The sequence below is a fragment of the Lathyrus oleraceus genome, chromosome 1 (assembly GCF_024323335.1).
Source record: "Lathyrus oleraceus cultivar Zhongwan6 chromosome 1, CAAS_Psat_ZW6_1.0, whole genome shotgun sequence".
NCBI classification, from domain to species: Eukaryota; Viridiplantae; Streptophyta; class Magnoliopsida; order Fabales; family Fabaceae; genus Lathyrus; species Lathyrus oleraceus.
Genome location: NC_066579.1, coordinates 89,555,158 through 89,562,298, shown reverse-complemented (window position 1 = coordinate 89,562,298; position 7,141 = coordinate 89,555,158). Strand labels below are relative to the sequence as shown.

The window sequence follows — 7,141 nt, the reverse complement described above, 5'->3', positions numbered from 1 at the left end:
GAGATTTTAACATTAAGAAGAAAAGAGATTTTAAAACTATTTTCGGACGCGTTTATAAGTTTAGAGTCTGGTTCGTGAGAACCTCTTTTGGTTAAAAAATCTAGGTTATAATACTTTTCAACTTAGTCAAGATACTATATTTCTTAAAAATAGGTTTACTACTCTAACGCAATGTGCGCCTTTTTATAAGTGACAATAAGAGGGTTTGATTAGGGAGTACAACTCGGTTCTGAATACGCGAAAGCGACAGTTCCTGTTAAATTAGTTCTTTTCAAAGTAGGAAACATTTCCCATAAGTAGCTCTATTAGCAAGTACTTGGATTATCAATTGATTATGTGAATTACATTCGACCCTGTCTTTATTAATTAATCTTTATTTAACACTTTACTTTTCATTGCACACTCCAAAAACACTTATTTTGATTGCCTTTCATAAACACCATAACAATAGATAATGATAGATTGACACTTGGTCTCTGTGGATTCGACAATCTTTTATATTACTCTGACGCGTTTGTATACTTGTGAAACACCGCATCAAGTTTTTGGCGCCGTTGCCGGGGACCAATTTCGTCAAATATCATTTTCCTGTTGTTATATCGTTTAGACTTAGGCTATTTCCCGCCGGTCAATGCGAAGAACTCGTAGCACCGGAAGTTTAAGCTTAGTATACCCTCTGGCGGAACCTGAACGTTACGCTCGCGCACGTTTATTCTTTCATAGAATTAAGAGAGCTATGGCCGAAGATCAAAACCAAAGACCTCTTAAGGATTTCGCTCAACCATCTAATGAAGAACCTAGTTCTAGTATAGTAAACCCAACCATCCCAGCCAATAATTTTGAACTTAAACCATCCCTGTTGCAACTAGTGCAATAGAGACAATTCGCAGGTCTCGCTACTGCGAACCCAAACCAACATTTAAAAATATTTCTTCAATTATCAGACACTTTTAAAACCAATGGAGCTTCTCCTAAGGCAATACGTTTAAGATTATTCCCTTTTTCCCTCAGAGATAAAGCCCTATCATGGTTAGATTCCCTTCCACCCAATTCCATTACGACTTGGGATAACCTTAGAAGAGTTTTTCTTGCTAGATATTTTCCCCCGAGTAAGACCGCCGTTCTTCGAAACCATATAACTAGATTTACCCAAAACCAAGGAGAATCGTTGTTCGAAGCTTGGGAGAGATATAAAGAGTTGTTATGAGCATGCCCACATCATGGTTTAGAAAATTGGTTAATCATTCAAACCTTCTATAATGGACTTCATTACAACACCAAGATGACCATCGACGCTGCCGCAGGCGGTGCTCTGATGAACAAACCTTATCCTGAAGCTAGTGCCCTCATTGAAGATATGGCTCAAAACCATCAACCATGGGGAGTCGAACGAGCGACAGTTGAGAAGAAGGAAGCCCAAGGAGGAGTGCATGAACTAAGCTCTATAGACATGATGCAAGCTAAAATGGACGCATTAGCCCTCAAAGTCGAGCATATATGCATAAACCTGAATACTGTAGCCGCAGTTTCGTCGGATTGTGAGATATGTGGAACCAAAGGACACCAATCTGCAGAATGCAGTCTATTAAACGAAACCCACTCTGAGCAAGTGAACTACACCCAAGGGAACCCATATTCGAATACCTATAACCCTGGATGGAGGAATCACCCGAACTTCTCCTATAAAAACAATAACCCTATTCAAAATAATGCACCTCCGAGACCTAGTTATCAAGCCCCTAGATCAAATCAACCTATGCAACTTGTACCACCAAAGCCGAGCCTTGAGAAAATTATGGAAAATTTTATCACCGCTTAAACCCAACAAAACAAGGACTTCATGAACCAAAACATTCATGTTAACGAATTGATTACTCAGTTAGGAACCAAGGTTGACCAAATAGTTACTCATACTAAGATGCTTGAAACCCAGATCTCTCAGGTAGCTTTAAACCAAGCCCCTCAGACTACTCCTGGAGGACAATTCCCTGGACAACCTCAACAAAATCCGAGAGGACAAGCCAATGCCATTACCCTACGAAGTGGGAACGCTTATGATGAGCCACCAAACCCTAGATTGAGTGAACCCGAAACTTCTAAGGAATGTACCAAACCCACTGACGAAGTAAAGGAACCAGAGGAATCTGAAAACCAGAAAGGTCGAGAAAAAAGAGTAGAAACCATTGAAGATAATAACCTAGATCCTTATGAGCACCCTTAAAATTCCTTAGCAATAAGTAACGTACCCTGGTATGCTGATATAGTACCCCCTAATCTTGACTACCACCGCAAGAAGAAATTATTCCACGATGTGAGAAACTTCTATTGGGACGAACCGCTCCTTTTCAAAAGGGGCAAAGATGGCATTTTTCGCCGTTGCGTTCTAGAAGAAGAGGTAAATAATTATATCGAGCATTGTCATTCTGCACCTTATGGTGGACATGCGAGCACCTCTAAGACATACGCCAAGATTCTTCAAGCTGGCCTATTTTGGCCTACCATGTGGCGCGATGTCTATGCTTGCATTGTCAAGTGTGATAGATGCCAACGCACTGGAAACATTTCAAGGCGTGATGAAATGCCTCTAAGAAACATTCAGGAAGTAGAACTCTTTGACGTATGGGGTATAGATTTCATGGGACCTTTTCCACCATCCTTAGGAAACAGGTATATCTTAGTAGCTGTAGACTATGTGTCTAAGTGGATTGAAGTTATAGATGCACCCTCAAACGACACTAGGGTAGTAATTAAACTATTTAAAATCTATATATTCCCTAGATTTGGAACACCACGTTTAGTCATAAGCGATGGAGGATCACACTTTATATCGAGAATATTTGACAAACTTTTAAGAAAATATGGAGTTAGGCATAGAGTAGCAACACCATACCACCCACAGACTAGTGGCTAAGTAGAAGTATCTAATAGGGAGATAAAACAAATCCTAGAGAAAACTGTTTCTATTTCTAGGAGAGACTGGTCTTAGAAGCTTCAAGAAGCATTATGGGCCTATATAACCGCTTTCAAAACCCCTATAGGAACTACTCCTTATCAACTAGTTTATGGAAAATCATGTCACTTACCATTCGAATTAGAGCATAAGGCCTATTGGGCTATTAAAACTTTGAATTTAGACTACCTAGCCGCTGGAGAAAAGCGTACCCTAGACATTCATAAATTAGAAGAACTTAGGCAATCTGCCTACGAGAATGCAAAAATATATAAAGAGAGGATAAAAGCCTATCACGACAAAATAATAGTAAAGAAAAACTTCAATATAGGCGATCTTGTTCTCCTTTTTAACTCTAGGTTACGACTCTTCCCTGGAAAGCTACGTTCAAGATGGACTGGTCCTTTCGAAGTATCCAAGATTCTGAGATCCGGAGCCGTAGAAATCAAGAATGATACCTGTAGTCCATTCATTGTAAATGGACAAAGACTGAAGCTCTACGAAGGAGGAGACATTCCAGCATACTATTCGAGCCACACCCTGATTGATCCACCGATTCCTACTACTACAGGTGTATAGATTCTAATCGTCAAGCTATTGACGTTAAACAAGCGCTGCGTGGGAGGCAACCCATGGTTTTTCTTTCATTTTACTTTTTCGCATTTATTTAATTTAATTTTTATTTTATTTTATCATATTTTGCATTGAGACTAAAATTTGAATGGTTTGCACTTTCAGGATCACTTTCTTAACTTTTACAGGATGCAGGATTTTGATGACATGCACGTGGCCTATAGAGATAATGCTCAGAGGGAGCGCTACATCGCTCTGTATCAGCGCCCTATGGCACCCACACGTTATCCTGATCAGCACTGTATAGAGGCACTGGGTATCGAGCCGAGTATCCGATTCCTTAGCCACCAACTTCACTGGGACGAGTTTGCTGATGACTTGAGTAACACCTACAGGAATCTGACTTTAGAGTTCCTGAGTTCATTCGATTACGACCCATATTCTGGACCAGATGGGTATGATGCTTTCAGGCTTTTCGGAGTTGAGTACTCCTTCAGCCAGAAAGAGTTCGGCGACTTATTGGGTTTCCAGACCACCCCTGATGCTATCCCAGAGACACCTATGGGATATTTCCTGGGTAAGGAGGTTGAGAAGTTCTGGAGTGATATCTCAGGTGGCGGAAGCCAGGATCCATCTATGCAGTTGTCTCATGTCATACATAACTCCGACTTCAGATACTTTCAGATGATATTAGCACATTCCTTCCTGAGAAGGCCGGATGCAGAGACACTACTGAGTGAAGAGGAGATCTTCCTATTATTTTGTGCATCCTAGTCTCGCCCAGTAGCATGTGGGAACTTTTTATTATACAATCTCATCGGTATCTCCAGATCCACCGAAGGAGTCATCCATGTTGGCGGAATCATCACGCAGATTGCTGTCACTTTAGGTCTGTCTCGCAAGCTGTCACATCTCCGGATCTACTGTAGGTACACTACCATGGACATCGACTTCTGTTTGACCAAAGGGTTGATGAGGAGAGCCTCTTTCCACCCATGTCAGTTTCGATTGCTGGTCGACAGCGAGGCTATCCACTATTTCACACTGCCAGATCCTATGATGACCAGTGTGCATGATCCAGCGAATTGGAGTTATGCTCTAGAGGGCCAGGGAGAGACCGTTGAGGAACCGAGATGACCACCCATTGTTGAATACACGCCTACACCACCATCTCCCAGAATCACTATTTTCTCTAATAATCTTTCATTGCAGACACCCGACATCCGCACTCAGATTGCTGAGTGTCGTAGAGAGATCGCAGAGCTTAGACAGGAGGTGGCTGACCTCACTTTACAGATGGGAGTGTCTGATCTCACCCATGCTACTGAAGCCGACTGTCTATATCAGGAGATCGCAGAGCTCAAGCAAGAAGTAGCCATGCTCTGTGGTTCCTCTCAGGAAGATGACATCCCCACTATATGATCTCACCATTTCATCTTATTTTATCTTTCTTTTTTTATATTTCTCATATTTACATAACTCATCTTATTTTATCGCATTTGGAATATTATATAAACTACATCTATACATCGGTATTTCTATTTTTATCTATATATGTCTTATGTTTGTTTTATTTTCATTTTATTTTTTCAGTTATTTATTTATTTATTAGTCTAATATTTAATTTTTGTTTCAGTTTCATTTTTATTTTTGTTTTTACCTTTATAAAATTATGCAAGCCAATGATGCTAGGAAAATCACAAGAGTAATGCTATTCAGACCCCTCAAAGCCAAAAGACAAGAGAAGCCCAAACCAAAGGACCAAAATCTGGCCCAACCAGATTTTGCCTTGTGGCGCCCGCCATAGACCCTGTGGCGCCCGCCACAGCGTCTGTAAAAGGTCGGGGCAGAACCCCTTTCTTCACCATTTTTGCAACTTACAACCTTCCAAACCCATTTTTTCACCTTGGAAAAACATCCTTGAACCCACAAAAAGCTCATACTTTTCTAACCACCACACCACACAAATCATTATTCCAATTTCCATTTTCGATTTCATCCGTCGGATTTTGTAAAAATCCAACCTTTTCACAAACCACTTCATCTTCTTCCTCACTTTTCAAGAGCTTTTCAAATGGAGTTTAACGGATTCATTCTTCGAGGAGGGAAAACGGGGGATAGACAAAGAAAAATTATTGAACGGTTGCAAAATCGGGAAATCCTCCCGGCAAGGTATGTTGACGAAAACTGTCTCTACACTTTAGGTATCTATCATAGCATATTTCATTTATTAGATAACTTAGGTTTGCATAATTTCTTTTCCAATAAAGAACCTACCTATGAGCGGTTGACAATTGAATTTTTGAGTTCCTTAATTTATATTGTCAACCCTAACACTGCTAGCACAGTCGGTACTGTCAAATTTAGAATGTTTGTTGTTGAATACCAATTCAGTACCGACGAACTAGCCAGCTTGTTAGGAATCCCTCATGGGGACGGTGCTATTTGTGAGGGGCCTTTGGATTCCGAATGGTCTGTTGAGGTATTTTCCTTCTGGGAGCGTCTATCAAATACTTCCATAAACTCTTTTGAAGGATTTCTTGCCTCAACTATCCATAACCCGGCCATCAGAGTTTTTAGATATCTGTTGGCATGCACTATTTTTGGCCGGGAGAATCCAAATAAGGTTAACGCTAGAGAGCTTCTATTTTTACAAGGAAGCCTCACAAATAGACGTATTAATTCGGTCCCGTTCATGCTTGCTCATATGACTTTAACTTTGAATAAAGCGGGACCGATTTCTTTTGGTGGATTGATTACATCTATTGCTCGGGCGCTTAACCTGAACGATGAGATGGCTACCCTAGACCCCTTACCTCCTCGCACAATTAACCTAAAATTTCTGAGAGACATGAAATTGTGCCGCTCGAGGAGAGAAGGAGGCTATATGCTTATGGTTCATGGTGTAGCCATCCCGTCTGTTGTTTTACCGTGCACTAGACGTACAGATGTACGAGATGAAAGGAATTGGACCTACGCTTTAGATGCTCCACCGGTTTTAGGTCCTCTTCCTCCTAACATTCCTGATGAGGCGAGACATGACACTGATGATGAATATGATCGGAGAGACAGATATCCCGTACCCCATGTGTCCCTTCATCATCCTTCACCACCACACACCGCACCATCTTCTTCTTCTACAGGTACCACTCCTGGCTTCTATATTACAGAGGAGATATGGCGTGACCACATGGCTAGAGAGAAAAGGCATGACGACCTACTCTCTACCATTCAGCAACAAATGGCAGATAACATGCGCTTCATGCAAGAGTCGCAGCGGAGGACAGACAAGTCCTACGACACTGTTCTACAGTCCCTGCAAACGATCACAGATTCACAAGCCCGTCAAAAACACTACCACCAGAGACACATGGCACTCATTGAAGCCACTCAAGGTTCCATTATGGGTAACCTTCGAGAGGTGAGGACCGCTCAGGATGCCCTGCAGGCGAGGATGGATCAGAGAGACCTTCGTCGTACCCGATCCCGTCGTCCACCTCAGGATGGCGAGGGCACTAATGGTCAGCAATAGGTTGTCAGGTAACTCTTCCCTTATCTTATTTCGAAACATTGGGAACAATGTTTGATTTAAGTGTGGGAGGAGACTCTATCGTCTTT

The 7,141-nt window shown here is 41.5% G+C and overlaps 1 non-coding gene across 1 annotated transcript; it reads right to left on the bottom strand.

The window, feature by feature from the left end:
• Window positions 1–1,120: 1,120 nt before the first annotated feature.
• On the bottom strand, window positions 1,121–1,227 carry LOC127117138 (small nucleolar RNA R71). Its single transcript, XR_007801898.1, has one exon. It is a non-coding gene; the product is annotated as a small nucleolar RNA R71 (small nucleolar RNA).
• Window positions 1,228–7,141: the final 5,914 nt, after the last annotated feature.